Source organism: Equus caballus, chromosome 14 (genome assembly GCF_041296265.1).
Source record: "Equus caballus isolate H_3958 breed thoroughbred chromosome 14, TB-T2T, whole genome shotgun sequence".
Lineage (NCBI taxonomy): Eukaryota > Metazoa > Chordata > Mammalia > Perissodactyla > Equidae > Equus > Equus caballus.
Genome location: NC_091697.1, coordinates 40,489,613 through 40,517,342, shown reverse-complemented (window position 1 = coordinate 40,517,342; position 27,730 = coordinate 40,489,613). Strand labels below are relative to the sequence as shown.

At 41.9% G+C, this 27,730-nt stretch overlaps 1 protein-coding gene across 12 annotated transcripts in view; it reads left to right on the top strand.

The window, feature by feature from the left end:
- GRIA1 (glutamate ionotropic receptor AMPA type subunit 1) overlaps window positions 1-27,730 on the top strand; it is a 289,359-nt gene that overhangs the window by 215,848 nt on the left and 45,781 nt on the right. The gene's annotated exons all lie outside the window — the stretch shown is intronic.

Here is a 27,730-nt window from a genome sequence, read left to right as displayed (position 1 = left end):
CTCATTTATACTTTGGGAAACTAAGGTTGAGAGAGTCCACGTAGTCGGTTCAATTAACACTGAGCATTTTATAATCCAGACTTAGATGAAGCATTTTTGTTGAAAATAACTTAAGTGACCCTTAACAAACCATGAGCAATTTTTCAAAAGACTGATGTTTAGGTTTCAACACCTTTCAGGTTACATAGGGCCTTGATGTTCCTCAAAATCCCTGGAGGCAGATGAAAAGAAACAGGAGGAGAACAAGGGCTTGATGGGCTCCCATTTTGCTTATCTGAACCAAGTTACGACATTTGCTTTTTTGAGACTATGTATATTGTTCCTGCTCCCCACAGCCAAGGGTCCCCACATCTAGGCAGTACTGGTTCAGTGAATCAGCAAATCAGAACAATCAAAATTAGCAAAATTGAGTTGCTGTGCCTTTGTACCCCTGCGCTGAGAAGTAGGGCCAAGGGAAACAGAACAAAAGGGGCCTGGTTTCGTTTTCCTCACCAAGGCTGAGTAGGGAGCCTGGCTGCACAAGGACAGGAGTCGGAAGATATAGCTGTGGCCAAGTCACCTTGGGCAAGTTACTTCCCTTCTCAGACCCCAGATTTCACAGTCTGAATGATCTGACATTCTACAACGGAAAGTGTTTACTGAGCTCCTGTGATCAGTTCTCTCCTTAGAATGGTGGAGAATACACAGAAATAAGAAATGCCAAGTCTTTGCTTACATGATGTTTATAGTCTAACTGGGGAGATTAAGACTAACACACAAGGAACGGTGAATTTACAAAGCTCAGGATTATCTTGGGCCCCAAGTGCCATCCACGAGTGACCCAAAAGGGAGAGACGGATGCTGGTAGAAGGTCAGTCCTCATCCACCCATCTGGCTGTAGAAGAAGAAAGGGCAGATACATCATTAAACTGGAAGCAAATCCATCAGGTTTCCCCACAAAGCCAACGGCTCTTACATTTCCCCGTATCTGCTAATCAGAACTCAAAGGGGTAAAGGAGAATTGTCATGCTTATGTAGGGAAGATTCATAGTTTATTTTTTTAAACCTTCAACCTCTTTTTCAGTCAGTGAGCTTTTCCCCCTTAAATTTTATATAACGTACTAAGCAAAGGAAGATTTTATTTGGAGTTAAGTTTTCCTCATAACTTCCCTCTTTGACACACAATTGATTTTGTTTTTGAATTTTATTGAAGTATAACACACAGATAAATAAGTGCCCAAGTCATAAATATACAGCTCAATTAATCTTTTTAAAGTGAAAACACCTGTGTAATCAGAACTCACATTAAATAGGATACTACCAGAATCTCAGTCACCTCCCCTTGTCCCCTTCTCCATACAGAAGTAACGACTGGCCTGACTTCTGACATCATAGATTAATTTTACTAATTGAGCTGTTTTTGAATCTCATAAGTGGAATCATACAATATGGACTCTTTTGTGGATGACTCTTTTTGCTCAATGGGATGCTGTGAGATTCATCCATGTACTACATGTACATATACTACATATAGTTTTGGTTCATCCATTCTCACTTTTGTGTAGTATTTCATTTTGTGGATATACCACAATTTATTTATCCATGAATAAATCCAGAAGTTTGACTATATTTGCAGATGAACATTTTGGTGTTCCCAGCGTGAGGTCATTATAAATAATGCTCCCATATATATTCTTGCAGAAGTATTTTGATGAACAAATGTGAATTTCCATTGGTAGATACCTAAGAGAAGAATTCTTGGGCCTCCTTATTTATAATTTCCTCTTATAGATTCTGCCAAATTGTTTCTTAAACAAGTTTACACTCCTCAGCGATATATATGAGTCCCAATTGCTCCACATCTGCCTTTTTCATTTTAGCAAGTGGGTGTGTAATAATATCACATTACGGTTTTATTTTGCATTTACCTGATGACTAGTACCTTTTGCATGTTTATCAGCCATTTGTATAGCCTCTTTTATGGAGTACCTTTGTAAATGTCTTGCCAATTTTTCTGTTAGGCTGTCTTTTTCTCATTGTTGTGCAAGCATTCTTTATACACGCTTGATACACATCCTTTTTCAGATCTCTATACTATCAATATCTTCTGTTCTGTGGTTTGTTTTTTCACTATCTTGACAGTGTGATATGATGAACAGAAATGAATAGTTTTAATGTGGTCCATGCAGCAAGTGTTTTCCTTTATGGCTAGCAGTTTGTGTCTTGCTGAAGACGTCTTTGCCTACCTCACAGTCATGGAGATACTCTTCTATGATTTCTTCTGAAATTTTACCTTTCACGTTTAGATGTACATGTCTTATAGATATGTGCAAGGTTCAGGGTCTAGACCTTTTTTTGGCAGTGGATATCCTATTGAACTAGTGTGATTTATGGAGAAGGTCATCCTTTTTCCCACTGCATGCCCCTTTCTCGTAAATCAGGTCACCAAATGCACGTCAGTCTGTTTCTGGACTCTTGATTCTGTTCTCTTGATATCCTTGTCTATTGTTGCCCCAATACCACCGTATCTTAATTACTTTAGCTTTATAATGTCTTCATAGCTAGTAACCAGATGTCTGGAGAAGCTTGCTCCTAGGTGCTGAAACAGAGGCTGGTTCCTTGATTCCTTTCGGGGAGGCGGGGAGGGAGTGGTGTAGAAGGGATTCTCAAATGAGATCATATGTGCAGTGTTTCTCTGACTGTGGGATACTGTGATTCTCTTGGAACACCAGTGACTGTGGTCCTTCTCAAAGCAATAGCTGAGACTCTTTCAGTGTTTTTCTGAAGAGTGTTTCAAAACATCTAAAAGTGATGTATAAAGCTCAGAACACTTATGAGCAGAAAAGGCATCCTTTAGCATCCAAACATGGAACATGCAAAACTCTAGAGACTTCCAGAGCAAAGACAGAGAAGGATTAATTCTCTTTCATTTAAATTAACCTAAAAGAAAAAAATTCATGTCAAATGACATAGAATGTAGTGGGGAACAAAAAGGAATTTGATGTGCGTTCAAAACATAATTGTTTTATTGACTCTTATTCTCAACTCAATGTGTGCAGAAAGCTGTGGATTGCATTGGCACGCCATGAGAGAGAAGAACAAGTAAAAAAGGTAGGAGTTTTTCAGGTAGCGTGTTTTGTGCCAGTTGAGTCTAAGGGTATTACTAAGTAATGGATGTGTTGAGGCAGTTAAACTAGGGGTACTGATTGAGTTGTGAATCACCCAGTTCTCTGCACATCAGAATAAAAATAACTCACAGAAAAAGCAAACTCATCCAGAGTCTTGAACCAAAGAGCAAAAACTGTTCTGTGCAAAATTTGGTTCCATTTCATCTTGTGAATTTTCCACCCCTGCTTAAGTCAACTGTGGTGAAATACTATGGCTTTGAAAAGGATAAACAATGCTCCCTTTCTGTTGCAGCAAAACAAAACCCCCACATTCAGTAAATCAAAACTGTACTGGCAAAAATAGAACAATTCCATCATTTACTGAAAGCTTTGAAACCCTCAAATTTGTTTGAGTACTTCTATAAACAATTCAATCAATCAGTGTTAGTCAAAGTATGTGTTTGTCACCTACAGGAGACTCAGGACAGTGAGTGGGAGATTCCAAAGGAGAATAACATATGGTCTCTATACCCACACACACCATTATTTCCTACTTGATTCAGTGAAAAAAATGCCTGTTAAATAATTGAACATTCAACACGTGGTGCTAGCTCTCTTATCCCCGTCCTTCAGCATCATGGCACTCATCACATATTATAGTTGCCTTTTCAATACTTATCCCCTAGACTGTTGCTTCTGAAATTTTTTGTGCATAAAAATTATCTAGAGATACTGTTAAAATGAGGTTGGAATTTAGTAGGTTTTGGGTAGGGTGTAAGATTTTGCATTTCTAACAAACTGCCAGATGAAGCCAATGCTGCTGGTCCAAGAACTGCATTGTGATAAATAAATCTCTAGGCTGACTCTGAGCTCCATGAGGCTAAGGACCTTATTGTCCCACTCACCACTCTAATGCCAGCACCTACCACAGAGCCCTGATGAATATATATTGAGTGAATAAATAAATGAATAAATATCTAAATATTATTTGTGATTTGCATTTGTCAATACATTTTTATATTGGTAGACATGGAAAAAGTTTAACAGTATGGACATAAATACAGAATAAAAATAGTCATGGCCTGATGAAGAAGGTATGATGGAGAGACGTAGGAAGTAAAATACATAGGAAAATATTATCAAATTATAAAGGGTTTTGAAAACCAGGCAAAGGACTGAATATTAGACAGGAAATAAAGAATGAATCAGTAAGTTCATAAATAGAAGAGTGATGGCTGACAGTTTTCTTTTGAGATGCTTAATCTGGTGGCTTTGGGAAGCCTGGGAAGAAAAGCAGTAGGCAGCATATTGTTGCATTAATCCAAAAAGGAGACAATAAGGTCCCAGACTAGCTTCTAGGCGGTTAGGAAGTAGGAAGAACTGATGAATACCACCTATGTTTCAATGATATGAACTGTTCTCTCCCGTTACATCAGACTGCAACTTTTCTGACTCAACCAAATCATCCAGAGCACTTTGACCTAGGTTTAGGCATGTGAGGCTTTAGATCTTGGACTCTGAGGTAACTAGAACATAACACTTTGTCAGTCACAAGGTCACATGTGTCTAGAGACAAGGTTCAAGTGAGAAGTCCTCCCTGCTTCCAGGTTCCCTCCCTAAAGTCTGCTCTGCACACTTCAAATCTAGCCCTTTAGCCACTTTGATTAGACTCTTAATTCTTTCCCAACACTGAGGGATAAATCCTAAGCTTATTAATGTGGCCTTCAAAGACCGTTGAAATCTGGCCCCTGCTTTCCTGGCCTCATCTGCCTCTGCCTGTCTGTCTGTCTGTCTCTCTCTCTCTCTCTCTATCTTCATCTCTATCTCTAGCTCTACCTTTCCTATATTCTGGCCTCTCTTCTGTACCATTCCTTTCCAAACTCCTGGACCCTCTTCGAATTTTCACCTCTCTGTCTCTTTGCCTGGAGAGTCTATCCCACCCCTTCTCAGTCTATTGGACTTATTCTCCACAACCCAGCTCAATTATCACTCTCTCAGGAGAATCTCTTCTGATCTCCTCCACTCCACTTGCTAGGACAGTCTGTAGCTCTTGCCTCAGAACTCCCATGTATTTTTCACATATTTCTATTAATTCTTAGGACATTGTCTGTGATTCTACAATTTCTCTCTTTTCCTCAACTAGAATGTGAGCTGCCTAAGAGCAGAGCCCTATTTTTATTCATCTCTGTATTCCAATTTCCAGTAGAGGGCCTGGTGCATACCATTCACTCCATAATGTTCCATGTCTGTATATGGCACTCATAGAAGTACAGAAGTGTCACTAAGGCCCTGATAAGAAAACAAAAACGTTTGCAGAGGTGTCTTGATTGTAGCATGCCACACAGAGCATGAATAATCTAAAGCAGACACCAGGGGAATCCACACCAGAGGTCTCAGGTCAGTAGACCAAGAAGATACAATTGCAGACACATCAGGACCATGGAGAGCTCCAAGGGAGTTGGCCGGACTCTGGGCCCAGTAATCTCAACTCATCATAATAGCTATTTTACTCTTGTGAGATCAAAGAAATTAGCGGAGCATATTCTTGAGCCACTGATATAAACCATGTGAATTGCCATAGAAATTATATGTCATATTGTGTTAACTAGGCTGGCTACCGCTACTTCATTACCTAATACAGAGCAGACAACAGAGAGTTTATTCATATGACACCAAATTCTTTATTTTGCGTAAATGTCAATTAAAATAAAGTGGTAGTAGAAATGGACTTTACTTTGAGATAGAGCCATTCCTGGAAAGCTATATATATGAACAATCAAGTTTGGGCTAATTAAATTCTGATCTAACTGCATCATGGGAGGGTGGTATTTAAATCAATGTACTCTTTGATAAAGACCCCCTGTGTGTCTGTTGTACCAATCTTGATATTCATAGGTTCCAGCATCTTAACTCAGAGGATGCCTATATTAAGGGACCCATCAGAATGTGAAAAGGCAAGTGTTTCACAGCATTTTCCTTTGCCAGATCATCTCTCTCAAGGGGAGTCAAGTGAGTGAAGCAGATTTGAGTTATTTTTAGACTCAAGAAGAGTTATTCCTCCTTAGCAAATGGAACATTAAACAAAGACCCAGTGATTCTGTGATCACCTCAGTTTCCCTCAAACTGCCACAGTGGCTGATTATTCAGTCCTTTGTGTCACTCTCCCCAGTGGGGCAATTGGAGTTAAATTAGACCCATTTCCCTGTAATTCCGTTGGGTTTTTCTTCACAGTTGAATGAGAGAAGAAAAACAGTTGACATACCAAGTCTCTTTCCAATTATTAAGATCTTCCTTACCTTAAGGTATTTTATATAAACTTAGCCCCAGATTTTCTTCCTAGTCCCATTCTAATTTTAAAAAATAAATATTCAAAGATTCTCCAGCAATGAATATCATTAGCCTACCACAATGTACATAACACAGTGCTAGATAGTAGAGGGGAGAAAAACATTTATTGAGTATTCAACAAATATTGATTGAAGGCTCACTAAGTACCTGCAAAAGAAATGAAAGACATGGTCCTTGTTTATGAAAGAGATTGAGGGGAAAAAAGGAAAAAAAAAGAAATTTGCATTTATTGGTAATTTACCATTTACATTGTGCTAGGATTTGCACACGTTATCTAACTTAATGAACTTACAATTTAGTTTAAAAAGAATGAGAAGGATGATGATGATGATAATAGTAATAGTGATAACATTTGTTTAACACTTACCATGTGCATGACACTGTTATAAGTGCTTTGCATACATGATCTACTTAAATCCTACATTACTCTGTATTAATCTGTAACAAGCCACTACCTATGAGGTAGGTTTAATTCCCCTTGCTTTAAAAAAGAAAAACTGAGATTCAAAGAGGTGAGGGAGCTTTCCCTAGGTCACACAACTAATAAAGTAAGGAGCCCAGATTTTAAATCATGTCTGACTAGTTCCAAAGTGTGTGTTCTTAACTGCCCACCATACTGTCTCCCTTATAAATCACTTAGAAATGCCAAGATCTGTCATATTCTGACCTGAACTCCCTAGAAAGGCATCTTTTGTCCCATTTAAGCTGAACTGTTCACTATTCCCCAATCACCTCTGTGCCTTTTTTCACTCCTTATTCGTTGTGGTTCTTTGAGTTCTTGTTCTTCTTGGTGGAAGAAAGCTCTGAGCTTGGCATTAAAGAATGAATAGGACTTCAGTGGTGAGGGAAGGAAAAGTTGGTTCAAGTGAGGTAGAGGGAAAGCTCAAGCTCACAGTTCTAAAAAATTAATAAATATGGAGCATGCAGACTAAAAGTGAAGCCATTGGAGATAATTTCTGGGATTGTGGGGTGGGTGGGGAGAAGGCAAAAGGCCCAATCTGTTCTGGACCCTGCCTGTCTCTCGAACGTCAGAGCACTTCTCTCTGCATCCCTCTCTGTGCTACAGCCACACCAGCCTCCTTCTGGTTCCTGAAATGCACCATACTTGGCTTTTTATTAGCTCAGGACCTTTGCTTTGCATTCTCTCTACCTGCATGTTTCCTTCCTCTGCCCCTAATTTCCCTAATGTTCACAATAGCAATTAAGTAACTTATTAAGTTATTATGCACTAAATAACCGTCACCTATGCTGGAATGTAAGCTCCAGAACTCCTTTGTATGTAACTTCTTATCGACCAGGAGATATCTGGCATCCAGCCTAGTGTCTGGCTCATAGCACATGCTCAGTAAGTATTTGTTGAATGAGGGGTTCCTCCTACCAAGGATTTCCCTAAGAGCAGAGATTGTCCTTGATGTTTCACCAGAGTAGCTGTGGAACTATTGAATAAAGAAGGAAAATTGCTAAGACGTGACAGTATCTAGCTTCATAGTTGCGTCTACTTCCAGGGTCTCAACGAAGGTGGATACCATATCCCTGTATGTATGCAGGCCAGGCTCAGTCTGCGACTCCAATCAGTCCACCTTATAGGTACTTAAATGCACTGTTCCAGGCCCTATGCTATGCAGAAGGGAGGGATACAGTAACAGGCAAGGCACAGTCCTGCCCTCAAGGAGTTCACAGTCCAGTAACCAGGCAATTGCAATGTAGTGTGATGTGTGCTATGTCAGATGAAGAGCAAGATATTGTGGGAGCACAGAGCAGGGACCTAAATGCAGATCAGGGGATAGGCCAGAGACGACTTCCTAGAGGAAGTTGCATTTAAGCTAGAACTTGAAGGGTGAGTAGATAATACCCAAGTAAAAAGACAGGGAAGGGGGTTTCAGGCAAGAGGAACAGTAAATGCCTTGTGAGCTGTTGTCAGGAACTTGGATCTTTTTATTTTATTTTATTTTATTTCATTTTATTGTGATAAGAACACAACACAAGGTCTGCCCTCTTGAATTTTTAAGTGTACAATACATTATTTTTGACTATAGGAACAATGTTGTATAGTAAATCTCTGGAGCTTATGCATCCTACTTAACTTAAACTTTATGCCACTTTGCTAGTAACTCTCCACTTCCCCCTCAGTGCAGGGGAGAGATTTGATCTGATTTACATTTTTAAAGGATCCCTCTCTAACTCAGTGGTTCTAAACCAGGCATAATTTTGCCCCCAGGAGACATTTGACAAGGTCTAGAGACACTTTTGGTTGGCAAAACTGGGGAAGGAAGGCTACTGGAGTCTAATGGGTACAGGCCAGGGATGCTAGAGGTGAGGGTGTTCCAACAAAGTGGAACAGGTCTATAATGCAGTTATTTGTATAATTCTTTCTATAAAAATTCTGACCTATGGGGCCGGCCCCATGGTGTAGTCGTTAAGTCCGGCGCCCTCTGCTTTGGCGGTCAGGGTTCACAGGTTTGGATCCCAGACATGGACCCACATACCACTCATCAGCCATGCTGTGGAGGCATCCCACATACAAAATAGAGGAAGAATGGCACGGATGTTAGCTCAGGGTTAATCTTTCTCAAGCAAAAAAAGAGGAAGATTAACATCAGATATTAGCTCAGGGAGTCTTCCTCACCCAAAAAAAAGTCTGACCTCAAATTTCCATGTTTTCTTATCAAAAGCACATGTATGTACACCCTAGTATGTTATGCCCTTCTACAATTATTTCCATAAGAGAAGAGAGGAAGCACTAAGCAAACTGAAATCTTTAACCAAAATTCACATAGATTGAAATTGGACAGGGAACCTGGACAGAGGCAAGAGCCTTTTGCACATAGTCAAGATGTGATTAAACCCATTGTGATAGTGATTCATAGTTCATGTTTGTCAAGGAGACGGACTCACCTCTAGCCTTGTGTGTGGTCTCTGGGGTTTTGGGATGGCTGAACCCAGAACTCATTTTAATGGCATCTTCCTGGATTCAAAAAGAAGCTTCATTCTTCTCTGGTTCTTTAAATCTGAGAGATAGTCTTATCCTGAATATTATCATTAGTGGTGTAAAGTACAATGCCCTAGAGTAAGATCTGATCACGCCTATGAGTTCTTTTAATTTTATAGTCCCTTCACACCACCTCCGAATAAGGATTTTCTTGAGAAAACAGGATGGACCTTCTAATCCTTCATTAATCAAACTGCATCTCCCCTCCACCACCCCTCTCAGTATTTGCTTAAAATACTCACCTAGGCTAGAACAAGGGACACACACAGCCTCTTAACCAGGTTTTGAACTGAGGTTGATAATCTTAGTTAGAAGTAGGCTTTTGGCATAGGCTGGAACAATTATTGGAGATCATTAAGCAATGATCTTCTTTTTTGCATTACCTCTGATTCTATCAGTAAAATATGAAGGAAACCAAATTAAGGTCAAGGATGTATTGGGTTGGGTTGGAAACCTTGAAATTTAGAGTAGGTCAATCTTCAATTGGGAGGATAAGGGTGGTGACATATAGCAAAGATGCAACATATGATCTTAATCATAATAATAATCACAAGCACTGTTTGGTATTTGCAAACACTGTCTCATATAATCATCATAACAACTCTTTGAGCTAGCAATTATAACTATTCCATTTTTACAGATGAAAAAAATGAGGTTCAAAAAGATTGCATAAACTGGCCAAGACCACGCAATTAATAAGTGGCAAAACTGGGGTTCAGATCCCAAGCGATCTGACTTTAAAACCCACTGGGTCAATTACAGTCCTATCCTTCCAAAGCAATACGGTAGAAAAACCCCTCAGCTTGAGGTCAAGGATTTGCCTTCTAAATCTAGCTCCAACATTAATTTTGAGGGTGACTTTGGGAAAAGTCATTTGATCTCTCTGAGCCTCAGCCTGGTTTTCCTCACCTGTAAAATAATCAGGACGACCTTGATGATCCCAGTCACTTCCAGCACTTGGTTCTGATTCTAACTTGTGATATCAGAACCTGAAGTCCTCTCATTTGCAAGGAGTGTTTTGATTTTCAAAATACAGTCATCTATGATTGTGTTTGATCTTTACAACAACCATGAGGCAGGCAAGCATTATCCCTTCTCTTGTGTTTTACATACAGATGGGGAAACAGACTTGAAATGAAGTAGGTACTTTGTCCGTGGTTAACACAGCTGCTCCCCAGTCAACTGCTCTAATATACCAGGTATTTCCCCACCTCCTTTATCTCAGGTATTTTTCTCCCTCCTGGGGCCTATCCTATTTCTCATTCCTATGAAGATTTCCATTATTAATTTAAATGTTAACTGCTAAGAAACTAAAGGAAAGGTGGAGACAGGGCCCCCATCACCACCAGGGTACTACGCTGGAGCTGAGGAACAGGAACAGGGCAGACTCAGCTCCCCAGGAACAGCGCCTGAGGAACAGGGACTCAGGCTGAGCATCCATCCAGACAGGATGCAGGAAGAGGAACAGTGGATGTTCCTGCAGGTTGGGAAATGCAAGGTTGTAGACGCATTGTTCAGGGCACGGTAGCTGTCTCTTCACCAGCAATTGTAGGATCCTACTAGAATATTTGCATTTCCTAGTGTTTCCCTTCTCAGGAAATGTCACCATTCTCTTCTGAGATGCCCCAACCAGAAACCTAGGAGAGAAGAGTAGGGATACAGGATGTCCTAGAGCTTGAAGGTAAACTCTGAACTCAGACTAGCTGTGTGTTGATCGGAAGACAACTAACCTTGCCAAGCTTCAATTTTCCCATTCATAAAATGGAGCTAAATACTACTTCCCTCCTCGTGTGCAGTGAGAAATAAATATAAACATCTTGTAGAATGTCTGGCACAAAATAGTCGCTCAAAAAAACGGAGCTCTCAAAAATTAGTGAGCCCTCTCTTTTACCCTCTATAGCCACTCAGTCTTCAAACAGGGATTCTACCTCCTAAATCTACTTAAGTCTCTTCGCTTTTCCTCCATCCATGCTGCTACCGTGTGGCCCGGGTACTCATCCCCTCTGACCTGGGTTCCTGGAATATTGCCTCTTCATCTCCATGCCTCCATTCTTGCTGCTACCTCACCCCAATCCATTCTCTACTCTGTGAGGTAGAGTGATTTCTTGAAATATGTGAATTGGCTCATATCACCCCCTGCTTTCCATCCCTCACTGTCTTTCTGCCACAGACTCCTTCCAGTACCCGAGGACCCTGCATGGCCTCCTCCTCAGCCTCATTTCCCACTACCCTGCACCTTCCCCACCAAGGCCCCTAGTGTATCCCTCTGCTGTTCCTCCAGTGGGGAGACCATTTATCTCTTTCGCTCCCGTATCTTTGGTTCTTGTTATTTTCTTTGCCTATAGCAACCTTCCGTACAACACAGTCTTTCTCTGGTGAACTTGTTCTTCAGGTCTCGGCTTAGAAAGTCCTTCCTCTGGTAAGCCTGAGAAGTACTGTCAGCACCAGGCCTTGCACACAGAAGGTACTTGATAAATATCTGTAGAATTAATGACAATGAGTGACAGCATCAAAGCTGACTCGGTGTTGACTTCTCAAATCCCCACAGACTGAAGACAAGCTGGGCTCTAAGTCCGGGCCAGGGTTCAGCTTCTAGGTTCCGTCAGGACCCAGGGCTGTGAGACATATAATAATGCAGGCCCTTCCCTGACATTCCCGCTGGGTTGAGAGCACACTGGCAGTAAATGATGAATGAGCTGCTCAGCCCCTAGGGCCCAGACAGGTCCCTCAGACGCATGTCCCCCTCTTAATCTTTTCCCAACTTCATCTTCCTTCCCACTGGCTTCCCTTTTTCACCTAGCCAGTGAGATACATTCCATCCCTTACGGGAAGAAGTTTTATCGTGTCTCTAGAAAATTCTTTTCTAATCTGCCATAACTTTAAAAGCTTGAGTTTTCATGACTGCTAATTAGAACTGTCAATTTAGTATAAGTTACTGAAGAAGTGAAATCTCTTGGGATAGAAAAAAAAAACACTAAGAAATTACTTTGGCAGTTTTCAGAGTGATTTATGAGGTATATTGTTGATGATCTGATTATCTGTTCTTCAAATATATTCTGATAGAGCGTTAACGCTCTCTGTAATAAACTCACACAGAACATTCAAATCCCTATTAATAAACTAGCAAGGGGAACACATGGGGGGATATAAGCAGACAACAAATGTTTGGCATCTAAAGTGAATTTTATTTTCAATTTTGTGTCCAATCCAAAGAACTGCTGAGTGCCTAACACAGTCGGGGTTGTGAAGGGATCAAAGTTGAAGATGCGACCCCTGCTCTGCAGTTGTTTAAGATCCAGCTGCGCAAGGGAGGAGGAGGAAAACTCTAAAACTAGGCAGCACATGAGTCAGAGAGAGAAAAAGGAGGCAACTCTGGAGGACTGGAAGGAGAATGGGGCGCAGCGGTAGACTGTGAGTGTGAGGGCAGGGACTGAGGCCAGTTTGTTCTCTGCTGCATTCCCAACAGCGTCAGGCATGTGACAGCACTCGATAGAGTTGGAACAGAGATGGGAGATGGCTAGAAGGACAGTCAGGTCCTAGTTCCGACCCTGTTACTTAGAAAACATGTTACCAATCACTATCCTTTCTGAACCTCAAGCACTTCAAGTGTAAAATCGTGACTGTGAAGTGAAAACTTCTCCCTAGGGGACTGTTGTGAGTAAGAACTTGTGGTTGCCATGAGTGCCGTCCACCAGATATACCCAGCTCTCTTCCACTTGTGCACAGGGTAGGATTGCTTATCTCTTTCCAAGCTGGTGCTAGATACCACCATTTCATTTCATCTGTCCGATGACATGTGAACAGAAGTGACATGCGTCACTCCTGGGAAGAAGCGTTAGAGCCAGTACGCGACTGGGGATGTTCCAGATGATGGCTGCTTTGTCAGTCTTGTCCCTAGAAGGAGAGTGAGGGGAAAGTAGCTCCCAACCAACCCACCATGTACATGTGGCATGAAGAAGAAATATACCTGAAATATAACAAGTGTTGTCAAGGATGAGGAGAAACTGGAACCCTTGTACCCATTGATGGGAATTCAAAATGGTACAGCTACTGTGGAAAAAGGTACGGACGTTCCTCAAAAAATTAAAAATAGAACTACCATATGATCTAGCAATCCTACTTTTGGATATTTATCTAAAAGATTTAAAACAGGGATCTGGAAGAGATAGTAGCACTCCCATATTCATTGCAGCACTGTTCTCTATAGCCAAGGTGTAGAACAACCTAAATGTCTATCAATGGATGAAGGAGTAAAGAAAGTGTGGTATATATATACAATGGAATATTATTCAGCCTTAAAGAAAAAAAAACATTCTGCAATATGTGACAACATGGATGAACTTTCAGGATATTATGCTAAGTGAATAAGCCAGGCACAGAAGGACAAATGTTGCATGATTCTGCTTATATAAATCGTCTAAATAGTCATATACATAGAATCAAGGGGTAAAATGATGGTTGCCAGGGTTTGGAGGGAGGAGAAGTGGGGAGCTGCTAATCAATGGGAATGAAGTTTCAGTTAAGCAAGACAAATAAGTTCTAGAAATCAGCAGTGCAACACTGTGCCTGTGGTTAACAATACTGTATTGTACGCTTAAAAATGTAAGAGAGTAGATCTCATGCTGAGTGTTCTTACCATAATAAAGTAAAATTTAAAAGAAGAAAGAAAGAAATACACCTGGTTGTTTGAAGCAAAGATTTGAGGATCTTTTGTTATCACAGCATCTAGAATTTAATCACAGCATAACATCACAGCATATAGAATTTAATAAGAGAAAAAACCCCTCATACAACCTAGGGTTTAAATAAACATGATAGCTGCAAGGGGACAAAAAGTGCTGCACTGGAAGGGATTGCATTTGGCTGAAGGGGTTGGGAAAGTCTTCTTGGAGATGATGTCATCTGAGATGGATTTTGAAGTTGGTGAGGATATCTAAGGAGATATACACATACACACACACATACACACACAGAGTCATGCATCACTTAACGACAGGGATACATACTGAGAAATGCATCGTGAGGCAATTTCATTATTGTGTGAACATCATAGAGTGTACTTACACAAACTTAGATGGTATCATCTACTACATACCTAGACTATACCGTACTAATCTTATGAGACCACCATGGCATATGCAGTTCGTTGTCGACCAAAACTTCATTGTGTGGCACATGACTGTATGTGTATATATACATGTAGGGAAACAAGAAGAAGATAAGAGGAATGCAAGAATGAAAGCACTCGGAATATACCGGGAAGATGAGTGTGGCCAGAGCAGTGAATGACTAATAAAAACAGTAAAATGCCATGGATTAGGCACATACTACATGCCAGTCTCTGTCCTGCATGATTTACGTGTATTTATTCTTCATAACATCCTTGTATTAATTTTCTGTTGCTGCCATAACAAAACTTATCAGCTTAAAACAACACAATTTTATTATCTTACAGTTCTGTGAGTCAAAAATCCAGTATGAGTCTCACTAGGCTGAAATAAAGGCGGCGGGAGGGCTGTGGTAATTTCTGGGGGATCTAGAGCAAAACCCATTTCCTTGCTCATTCAGGTTGTTGGCAAACTTGAATTCCTGTGACCATAGGATTGGGGCCTTATTTCCTTGCTGGCTCTCAGCTAAGGGCTCTTCCCAGCTTCCTCATCCCTTGGCTCATGGCCTTCTTTCTCTGTCTTTAAAGACAGAAATGGAGAATCAAGCCCCTCTCACCTCTGAATCTCTCTTGGCTCTTCTTGTCTCATCTCTTTGACCAACTCTCTTCCACTTTTAAAGGCCAGCGTGATTACTCTGAGCCCACCTGGATAATCACCCTGCTTTAAGGTTCCTAATGTTAATTCTATCTGGAAAGTCTTTTTTGCCATTTGATGTAACATATTCATAGGTTCTAGGGATTGGGGCACGGATGTTTTGTGGGGGGTGGTCAATTTTCTGCCTACCACATTTGATTTTGTACGTGAAGCTGAGACTTAGTGTGGTCAGGAAACTTATCTGAGGTCACCACCTTGTTCGTGGCAGAATGGCTTTTGATCCCAAGAAGCCTGACACCAGAGTCTTTATTCTCAACCACCTACTCCAGCCAGAGAACATCAAGGGGGAAAAGTGGAGGATAAAGCTAGAACGGAACAATAGGGTGAGGATTTATTGTATCCATACTCAAATGGCAGACACAGACAGTTTAAAGGAACACTGCATAGTGATTTCCAGTCATACTTTAGTTTTCTATTGCTGTGTCACAAATTATCACAAACTTAGTAGTTTAAAACAACACTCATATTATTACCTCGCAGTTCTGTAGGTCAGAGCTCCAGGATGGCATGACTTGGTTCTCTACTCCGGTTCTCACAAGACTGAAATTAAGGTGTCAGCCAGCTGAGTTCTCATCTGGAGCTCAGGGTCCTCTTCCAAACTTATTTATGTTATCAGCAAAATTCAGTTCCTTGAAGTTGTAGAGCCCAAATCCCCATTTGCTTGCTGGCTCTCAGCAGAGACTGCTCTCAGCTTCTAGAGGCCACTCTCAGATTCTTGCCCCACGGCCCCCTCCATCTCAGCGATGGAGACCCTCCCTCATGTCAAATCCCTCCCACTTAGAATCTCTCTGACTTCCTCTTCTGCCTCTAGCTGGAGGAAACTCTCTTCTTCTATAGGGCTCATGTGATTAGATTAGGGCCATCCAGATAATGTCCCTGTCTTAAGTTCAACTGATTAGTAGACTTAATTACATTTGCAAAATCCCTTTTGCTGTGGAAAATAACATAATCATAGGAATTACACAGGAGTCGGGGTAGACGTAGAGGTCATGGGCCGTCTTAGAATTCTGCCTACCAAACATCCCATGAATAATGGGACAGATAATACCATGCTCATTGAATGTATGAAGAAAACAGAAGTTCTGTACAGTTGCAGAGGTGGACACTAGGACCCAGACCTTGATGATGAGCAGAATGCCGTGTCTGCCTGAGAACTGAGGAAGAAGATCATCTGGGAGGGTGAGGATGAAGTTGAAGGCTTCTTAATGCCTCTTCCAACTCACATGTGGTCCAGAGCAAGCCCATAGCCAACTGCATCACCAATTACATCCCTGTAAGACGGAGGAAATTCTTGTTGAGGACTCCTAAGGGAAAAGGGGTGAAACCCAAAGTTAGCATTCTATACCAATAATAACTCAAGCACACTTTCAACACAGATTCACCAAGAGTGGGAGCCTGTCTCCATTTGTGAGAATATTGGTCTTTTACAATATTTTTAAAGGAACACAGTTTTATTATTTTAACTTTATATAATAATTTGGTCTATGACAACCACTTTGCAGAGCAAAGATTCTGAGGAAATATGATTTTACGACTATGTAGGAATTATGGATATATTTGAGATGCCAGTTTCCCAAAAATGGGTGCTTCTGAAGTTTTTGAAATCAGTTTATTAACTCATAGAGTAAATGATTCCTTGTGCAGTCATGTTTTTGCTATTAATTTGCTTAAGAAATATTTCCTTTATAGATAGCCGGGAGGAAAGCATTACAAATTGCCTATTTATGGAGTTTCATATTCAGTCAAATATTGAGGCTGTGCTAGGTTATAGAGAAGTATAAAGAAATCTAAAATCCCTTAATGACTTAATAACATAGTGATAACAGTGTGAAAAGAGCAGAACAAAGAGTGGTACTCTTGGGGAAAGAAGAAGAGTTCAGAGAAATGAGAAGTGAGGGTGGGATGCAGCAGCCAAGCAGGCTTCTTGGAGGAGGTGGCACTCGAAGCTGGACTTGTGATCACTCAACACGAAGTGCATGCCCGGCTTCAGAGGCTCTGCTTAATCTAGTCTTTGCCTCCCTCTCCAGATTCATCCTATGCTGCCAATGACCTTGAACACATGAAGCCTTTTCCTACCTCAGAACCTTCATCTTTCTTGTCTCCTTTGTCTAGAACGTTGTTCCTCTGGATTCCTCACACATCTAGATCCTTCTCAACTTTCAGTTCTCAGCTTAAACATCACCCTCTCAGAGAGACTTTCCCTCACTTCCCCATCTATCTTGGTACCTTCCTTCCCTCTTCCAGACTCCTTGCCACCCACCAAGTTAGTGATGAAAGAATAACAATACTTAATGGGTGGCAAGAGGAGGGATGACTATTAACACCATTTTACAGATGAGTGAGCTGAAACTCAGAGAAACTACGCCACTTTCCCAAGGTCACACAGCCAGTAAAAGAAGAAGTTGGGGTTTGAACCCAGGTTGGATGATCCCACAGTCCATAATTTTAACCAACATGTTCTGGGTTTTCTGCATATTATAAATATTACAGGTATTCATTTAGAAAATCAGAAAATAGAAGTAAGAATGTGGAAAAGAAAGAGATCCCGTGATCCAGCCACTTAGATGAGTCCTGTAATATCCTTTCGTTTACACACTTCCAGACACTTCTCTCTGCCAAAGTGGAGTTCTCAAAGGGGGCCAGATAGTATAGTCTGTTTTATAATCCACTTTTTTCACTTAACAGCATGCTGAAAATTTCCTTCCATGTTATCTTTCATTTCTGAGTAGTAGTAGCAGCCTCTACCAAGTATCTCCTCGGTCCAGGTACCCTGCTCAGCACATGACGGCTCATCCTCACAACAGCGCTTTTAGGTTGTTCCTGTCGTTATACCCATTCCACAGGCAGATGAAACTGAGGCTCAGAGATGTGAAATAACTTGCCGCAAATCACGCAGTTAATAAATTGCAGGGACAGGAGTAGGAGGTCCCTAAAGCTGCGAACTCCTACTTAAGAATTCTCTTCACCGTCTCAGAAAGAGCTGAGTGTCCCTTTGATGAAAAGATTCTGGGGTTTGGGGGTGGGGAGAGGAAGAGAGATTGTTCCTTGCTTCTGGGGCTGCCCTTCTAGCCTGGTTGGGGGTATGTGGGAAGGAGGAGCTGAGCATGCAGGGAATTGGGTAGGGTGAAAAAATACCTGGCAAAGGGAGGATTTTCAATTGGTTATTTTAGGTAAAATAGCTCCTTTTAATACGTGCCTTTCGCTAGAGCTAACGAAACATTAATTAAAGCAGAATCACGCATTATTTTATCTCCCATTTGCTGATGAGTCTGGGTCTATTTTTAAAAAGCCCACAACATCACACATTTAAGTGTGCTGCCAACTCTAAGGACTTCAAATGCCAGATATGTTGGACCACAGATGACAACCCAGGCCCACACCTGGCCCACTGAGGCAGGGACCAAGGCCCCTGGAGCCCATCTCACTTCTGAACCAGCTGGTGGATCAGCAAATAGCAGGAACTTTAGAGAGGGCTCTGGATACAGGAAAACCATATGTTTTGGTATTATGGGCTGGCCAGCAGGCAGCTAGCTATAAAAAGAGAATGGCTTCTTCTAAGAACTGAAACCCAAAAATATACGTGGAAGAAGTCCCATTTTTAACACCAGTATGGTGCTAAATATTCCTTTGTGTCTAGGATCTGTGGGTAAATGGTGCTTAGGACCTGAGAAGGTAAACCTTGAGAGATGAGGGTGGTGGCCCTGGTCCAAGCTGGACCCACTTTCAGCACAATAAAATCACACCATTGGAATTCGATGGATCTGGCTTCACATTCAAGCTCCATCACTTGCTTTGTGACTTTAATTAAGTTTATCTCTCTGAACCTCAGTTTCCTCATTTATCAAAAGGGGATATGCCTACCTGGCCAGAAGAGAGCGATGGAGGTTAGAAAAATGGATATCAAGTATCTTCTGCAGTATCCAGCTCAAAGTAGGTAGTCAGAGAATGGTAGCTGCTGGGTGGTTAATACGTTTTGGCGAAGTAAAGTTCTTGCTCGTTCACATTCTTGTCCCACCTCCACACCATAACACAGGCTGTTCCTGCTCCAGAAAATGCCTTTCTTCCTTTCGATTTCAGAAAATGCTCAAAGCCTGCCCGCCTTGCCTATTCCAATTAAATAGCCCCTCTTCTATGCCACCTTTCCAGCTTCTTCCCAGCTGGAGTGGCTTTTCCCATCTCTGCAGTTCCTCAGCACTTAATCAGTGATTCCCCTTTCTGTTCGTCCCAGCCCAGTTAGCACAGTTGCTTCTGTGTGGGTCACAGTCATTCTATTAAGTTGATTTCCTTGAGAATAAACTTCTTAGATATTTCCCATCAGGCTTGGTACATAGTCGGTCCTCATTAAACATTGTGTCATCATTCATTTATTCAGTAGTTCATTGAGTACCTACTATGTGCTAGGCACTCTGTGAGGTGCCAGGGATATAATAGTGAATGGCACAGATAAGACTTCTGCCCTTGCTGAACTTGCATTTTAGTGGAGGGAGACAGGTAATAAATGAATAAACCAATCAATCAATAAATATACAATTATATAAAGATGACTTTGAACTTTGATAAGTGCCATGAAGAAAAGGAAACAAGGCAAGATGAGAGACATATAGGTAGGACAGACATTTCTTAGAGTGGTGTATGTGAAGAGGTGACATTTGAGCATAAACTGAAGGGTAGCAGGAGGCAGATTTGGGACAATTTCAGGGAGGTGAGTTCCAGGCAGAGGGAACAACAGTTGCAAATGTTCTGAGGTGAGAAAGAATTTGGTGTGTTCTGGGAACTGCAAGAAGGCCAATGAGGCTGGAGCAGAGCCATAGCAGGAAAGATGGTACATGAGATGAGAGGTGGGCCAGATCAGGTTGACCTTCATAGGGCATTTGGAATTTATTTTCTAAATATGACAGATTTTAAGTGGGGTGTGGAACAGCATGATCCTTTTTACAGTTTAAAAAGATGCCTCTGGCTATTGTGCAGACATGGGTTGTACAAGGACAAGAGAAGAAGCAAGGAAATGTGATGCTAATATCTAATATCTAGGCTGTTATCTGGGACCATGGGAGATGATGGGGTTTGATCGACTGGAGGTGAGGGTGAGGGAAAGACACAAGTCAGAAATATCTACCTGGTGTTTGCTTTGAACAGCAGGGCGGACAGTGCTGCCATGTCCTAAGATGAGGAGGGTGGAGAAGAATAAGTAAGTTACATTAGGAGAGGGACTGGAGATTTAGATTTTGGAGTTATCAGCATCTATATATAAAGGTCGTAGGACTGGAGGAGATCATCTATGGCAAGATTGTAGATAGGGATGGGAAGAGGGCTAAGGCCTGAGTTCTGGGCACAACAAGAGCTTGAGATTAAGCAGAAAGGAAGAACCAGCAAAGGAGACTAAGAAGGACCAAACTGCAGGGTAGGAGGAGGCTGAGGAGAGTGTGGGGCCTAGAGACCAAGAGGAGTGTTTCCAGGAGAAATCATCATCATCACCAACATCATCACCACAGGTGACATCTTGAGTCCTACTATGCCTGTGCTAAGTACAAGACGTGACGGGCTCATTGAATTCTCAAAATTAATGAGATGGAATTCATTATCTCCATTTTCAGATGTGGAAACCAAGACTTAGAGAGTAAACCAAAGAACTAGTAAATTTAAAAAATGAATAAATTGGTCTATATCCATTCTTTTGCAAACTGTGCCAACACTACACTCCCATAGCCTATCTAAATGGAAAAACAACCCCTCTTTAACACAAAGCTCTGCAAGTTCTGGAAGAGCACACTAGCTTACCGAGCACTGGGCTTTCCTTAGAGCTGGTTGTCTGACCCCCAGCTCCCCACTCATGGGACTCAGCGCAGGAATCCAACTCCCCCTTCACCCCCGCCCTGTGCTGCAGTGCTGGAACACAGTGACCAGCAGCTGAGGCAATTAGAATGAATCACTCCAGCTCTGCCAGGGAAGTGCTGAGTGATTTGCAGCTGGTGACAAATGAGATGATTTGCTACCCAGACACAGCATCTTGGATCAAGTGGCCTCATCAGTGGAATTGTTGCATTTGGCCAGAGCTGTGTACCCTGGTCTAGGAACCTCAATGCCCAGTACCAAGTGAGCCTTTCTCTGAACAGAGCTCAGCTCAGTAATTAGTCAAGATGAACTTTTTTTTCACAGCAATTTAGAGGCAGGCCATCTGAGCCTCTGCCTTCACACCCCTGTTTCCATTACTTCTTAAAAATAGCCATTTGAAGCAGATGACAAAAAGAAATAGGTTGAGCTCGGTGACCTCTTGAGCACAGCTGAATAAAGGCACACAGGAGGTATTCCTTCTGTCCCTTCCTCTTGGGGATGACAGGACACGCTTTTGAAGTAAAGAAGAATGTTCACATCCAACTCCTTGTCAGAGGTGTCCTGGAGAGGAGGTTGAAGGGATCAAAAGTTGATTGCTATTTAATAACTTTCCACTCCCTACACCAGCCCCAAGTATCCGCCTGCCTGAAGGCCCCTGTCCATGGTACCCCCTCCCCAGTCTGCAGCCAGATCATTGCTCCTCATACTGTCTGCCTACCTCCATCCTGAAAGGCTTACTCTGTGCCAGGCATTGTGCTACATGCTTCGTTTGTATTTTCTTTTTTAATTCTGAATAATACTTTTAAGATGAGTACTACTATTATTTAGTTTTTTAAAGAAATAAGCACAAAGAGATTTGGTGACTTGTCTAAAGTCGTACAGCCAATAAGTAATGAGGCAGGTTCCATTCTGTTTTGGCAAACCCCGGAGCCCATTTTCTTGACCATGCCCTCTACTTTCTCCCTGAGGAGAGCACAAAAGTAATTGTCAAATGAATCACTGCAATATCTTATCTGGCGTTTGTGTGGAGGTGTTAATAATGGGGCAGATGATAAAAAAAATTCTTGACTACTGTTGCATGTTAACTTAGATCAAAGGTCTCTGAGATTCACAGTAGGACTGAGAGAAGGAGTCAGAAAACTATGGCTCACAGGCCAAATCCAGCCTTCCCTCTGTTTTGTAATTGAAGTTTTATTGGAACACAGCCACGTGCATGTGTTTATGTGTCGTCTATGGCTGCTCTCACACTACAACAACAGAGACAGGAGTACAACAGAGACTGTAAGGCCGACAAAGCCTAAAATATTTATTACCTGGTCTTTTACAGAAAAAGAAAAAACCAACCCCTAGTCTAAAGAAACAAATCCAAGCTATGAGATTAGAAATACACATTTAAAGGTCTGCAGTGAATCCTAACCCATGACCAGGACAGGAAATGCTGAACTGTCAGAAGCCAGAGAATGGTCCAATCAGATCCTTATCATCTTCCTTTAGCATCCAGTTATGCATTTAATGATACATTGAGAGTGTTGTTAAACAAAAGCAAAAACATTGTTTGTAAGAAGAGACAGCTTGTAGCACACATCTAACTCCCAAGACCATGTCAGAATCCATTCACCTAGGAGGCAGGAACTGTCATCTAAGCATTCTCCTCTCCCTCAGTCCCTGCTCCCATGGATCACCAAATCCTATCACTGTCGTCACTTCATCCCTTCAGTCAGCCTGCCCCTCCCAATTTCTGTGGGCTCTGTTTCAGTTCAACCCATCATCACCCTCGTTAATCAATAAATACCGTAAATAATAGTCATGGTAGCATCTTAAATAATTACAGCAGCATTGTTAGAACTGTAATAGGAGAATGATCGTGGTTATGATGGGAAAACAGAAGGGGCTGCTCAGTGCTCTTCTGGCAAAGGTTGGGAAGTTTACAGAGGAAATGATACCCCGCTAACCCCCTCCTTTTGACCTCTATCTACAGTGCCTTCCCCAACTCCCACACCTAGTCTGCTTGGCACTTTCCTATTCATGCTTCAAAACCAAGCCTAAGTTTCTCCTCCTCTGGTAACTTTCCCTGACCTTTGCCAGCAGAGTAATTGGAAGCCTTTCTACATTCCCTTTCTTACTTGTCACATAATTAAGATAGTACTATAATAACTGTTTACGATATTTATATAAGATGGTGTTGATGGCTTTACTGAGTGCTTACTATGCTCCAGATGCAGTGCTAAGCACTTTACAGAGAATCAAGGTATCTGACCTGAAAGCCTATGTTTTAATCACTAGGCTACATTGCCCTCCCATCTACTTCATGGAAGGGAGAGACCATGGTGTATTCACTTTTATCTCCCCAGTGACCAACAGTGCCTGTTATACAAGCAATGCTTGTAAAATGAATGGATGATGGTATGGTACACATGATTCTAAAGATTCCCGTCTCTTGGTCATTCAAACACTAACCTAGGTACTGCTGTCAAGAGATTTTACAGATTTAATTGAAGTCTCAAATCAGCTGACTTTAAGATATAGAGATTATACAGGTGGACCTGACCCAATCAGATGAGCCCTTTAAAAGTAGAGTTTTCTCCAGCTAGTGGAAGTTAGATAGATTCAAAGAATGAGAGGGATTTGCCACCTATTGCTGGCTTGAAGATGGAGGGGGCATGTGGTGAGGAATGCAGACGACCTCTAGAAGATGAGAGCAGCCCCTGGCTGACAGCCAACAAGGAAATAATGACCTGGGCCCCACAACCACAAGGAGATGAATTCTGCAAACAACCAGTAAGCTTGAAAGAGAACTCTGCGCTCCTGATGAGAACCATAGCCCCAGCCAACACCTTGATTTCAGCCCGGTGAGCCCCTGCATGGAGAATCTAGATACCATAACCCAGATTTCTGCCCTCCAGAACTATGAGATGATAAATGAGTGTTGTTAGAAGCTGCTACGTTTGTGGTGGTTTATTCTGTGGCAACAGAAAACAAATACAAACAGCTTTCCAGTTCTGTGGAGGTGGGGGTCAGACTGCTATCTGTGGATCCCAAAAGGTTCACTGAGCTTTACAAGAAGTGAGTGTTGGCTGTGATCCAGCATCACGGAGGCATCATGGATTGAGGGAGTCCATGCCCATCTGCAAATGAATCAGCATTTGGTGAGGAAGGTAATGTTCTGGAGTGGATAGAATGCTGGACAGAAAACATGAAGTCCTGGTTCCTAGTCCCAGCTCTGTCATTGCCTCACCGTGTGACCCTGGGCAAGTCACTTTCCATCTCTTAACTGCAGTTCTTTCATCTGCAGGATGGGGATATTCATCCCTCTTCCATCCACCTCACAGGGCTATTAATGAAGATCAAGTAAAATAGAGCTTCCAACAAGCCATGCAAGTCGTGGCCAATTCTGGAGGGAGATAAGGGATTCCTCAGTCACCTAGGGAGTTTTGGGAAGAGCTATGCCATGTTACAAGACTAATAAAATTCAGGTGACTAGGCAGACCTCCAAGGGCTTCAGATCATAGCTGTTCCTTCCCTACTAAGAAAAGTGCTGCTTTGCCCTGTGGCTCCCTGGGAGAATAATCATCATCATAAAAATAATGTCTGAGGGCCAGCTCCATGACGTAGTTGTTAAGTTCAGCACACTCTGCTCCAGCAGCCTAGGTTCACAGGTTCAGATCCCAGGTGTGGACCTACACCACTCATCAGCCATGCTGTGGTGGTGACCCACATACAAAATAGAGGAAGATTGGCTCAGATGCTATCTCAGGGCTGATCTTCTTCAAGCAAAAAAAAAAAAAAAAAAGGAAGATTGGCAACAAATGTTAGCTCAGGGTGAATCTTCCTCAGCAAAAAATAATAATAATCATGACAATAATGTCTCATTTCAACAATACTTTTCAAAATGCTTTCCTCTACCATTTTAATTCCAACAGCTTGTATCAGTTAAAGGAAAAGAATGGACTAACAGTCTTACTGGTTCTGAAAGTTTTGATTTCTCACCCTGAAGTAGGGTTAGTCTCACCTGTTATACAGAGGAAGAAGACAGACCCAGCAGGGCAGGCAACTTGCCAAGGTTATGGGGCTGGTCAGTGAAAGAGCAAAGGCTCTCATTCCCAATCTTGGCCTCTAATAAATGATCCCCAACTTGGGATACTAGGTCTCTCAGTTCAGTAATGTTGGAAAAGGAGGTAGCCATCCTGAACACTGGGTTTGAGGCCGTGACACCAGACATCCTGGGCCATTAGCAGGTTTGTGTCCTCCTGGCCCTCACCCAGAAAACTATTCCTGATCTCTAGAATCCAATGTGAGTACAACTGCCAGGGTATGAGAGAGGCGGCACTCATGCACTCACTTGTTAGTGAAGCCCACTGTGTGCTAGGTGCTGGAGTTACAACAGGGTACAAAGGAACTATGAGGTTCTTCACTGCCCAATGGAAGCCATGCATCCTGGTCTACCTATGAGTTCAAATCACAGAATCTCGGAGATGAGAAGAATGTGAGGGGAAGCAGTTGGTCTCTGGCCCCACACGATGCTTGACCCCTCCTCTTTCTTGCTCATGTACCCAGTACTTGGTACCATGGAGGAAGAGTAGGCACCAAGCACAACATCTCTGTAAATGGTCCACCACGTGAGCATCTTCAGAAATGGGGACACTCACTCTCACCCCACTGTTACAGTACCACGCTCAGCAAAAATATCTCCTTCAGGGGCCAGCCCAGTGGCACAGTGGCTAAGTTCATGTGCTCTGCTTCAGCGGCCTGGGGTTCACGGGTTCAGATCCCAGGCACAGACCTACACACCACTCATCAAGCCATGCTGTGGCAGCATCCTATATACAAAATAGAGTAAGACTGGCACAGATGTTAGCTCAGGGACAATCTTCTTCAAGCAAAAAGAGGAAGATTGTCAACAGATGTTAGCTCAGGGCCAGTCTTCCTCAACAACAACAACAACAAAAATCTTCTTCATATTTATTTAGTGTTTATTTCCTGGAATTTCTGCCAAATGTTACTAAATTAGGTCACATGGTACAAGACTTACATCAACCCTTCAGTGAACACGTCTCTCTAAGTCTTTTCTTCTGGTAAAATGTCCCCTCTTCCTGCAGCTGTTTTTCATGTGACATGGCTTTGCTCCACTCTCTGGGTCTCATTCCTTTGAAGGCGTCTCCTCTTGTCTCCCTCATCATGTGAAGCATCTAGGAATATTATTTTCTGTAGAGCGAGCAATAGCAAGTATTTGTTGGATTTCCTGGAGTGAACACTGTCTGCCTGGAGTGAGAAGGAAATCTCCAAGAAACAAACCAAAGCGGAGTGCACAGGAACGAGGGGATAACACAGAGAGGGTTGACCAGGGTTTTGAAAGCAGTGTGGAATAACCAAGCAAGCCAGCAGGCCTGGCTATTGCTCCTGAGTCAGAATGAATGGGAATTCTTGACTTTCTTTATCTGTAGAACTCATGGGTTGAATTGGTGATTTCTCTGGTTAAATATTAAGTTTTGATTAAGCACTGTCACCTATTGAAGGCTTTGAGCTTGAGGCTGGCAGAGCATGCATTAGAAAGGACCAAGTACCCATCAACAGATGAATGGATAAAGGTATGGTGTGTGTGTGTGTATATATATATATATATATATATATATATATATACCACACATATATACAATATACATATATATGCAATGGAATACTACTTAGCCATAAAAAGATGAAATCTTGCCATTTGCAACAACATGGATAGACCATGAGGATATTATGCGGAGCGAGATAAGTCAGACAGAGAAAGACAAATGCTATATGATTTCACTCATATGTGGAAGATAAACAAACACATAGATAAGGAGAACGATTAGTAGTTACCAGAGGGGAAGGGGGGAAGGGAAGGGTGAAAGGGGTAAAGGGGCACATATGTATGGTGACAGATAAAAACTGGACTTTTGATGATGCAGTCTATACAGAAACTAAAATATGGTGATGTACACCTGAAATTTACACAATGTTGTAAGCCAATATGACCCCAATAAAACGATTTTTTTTCAAAGCTCTAAAAAAAGAAAGAAAGGACTTAAAGGTACAGTAGCTTCAGGATGACACTTTCATAATAAAGCAGGATGAACAGAAAAATGGAATGCAAATAATTTTATCACTGTATGATTCAGTATGATTTGATACCATGTTCTGTCTGCCACATCAAAACACCCCCATCTGACATGTAAATCATTTTGTAATAGCTTTGGAAAGTCCTGGACTTGCAAATCTCCTGGCCAAATCCAAAAGATTTCAGTGGAACTCTTGGCTGGTCAAGTTTCTCTTCATTATTTTGGGCATAAGAGAGGGGAATAGGACTCTAAGAAGATCAAGGATAAATTTCTCACCTCATGTGTGATTGTCATATTTGCTATTTTGATCCAGAACAAAATATCCTTTGTCTTTTATTTCAGCCAGATTCTCTTTCTCTGTGGGAGGGGAAGACAGTCCCTGTGCTCAGTGGCGACGTTCCCCAAGTGGCTGGAGTACTGTTGTTCTCATTTATGTCCAATATGTTCTCCCTTGCCTTCCTTCTAGTTCATCATTTTGGCGGCCTTTGCCAGCCAGACGGGCGGTAATGAGAAGGGAGTCTGAAAACATCCCTGGGCATGATCAAATGTGCGCATCACGTGTGTAAA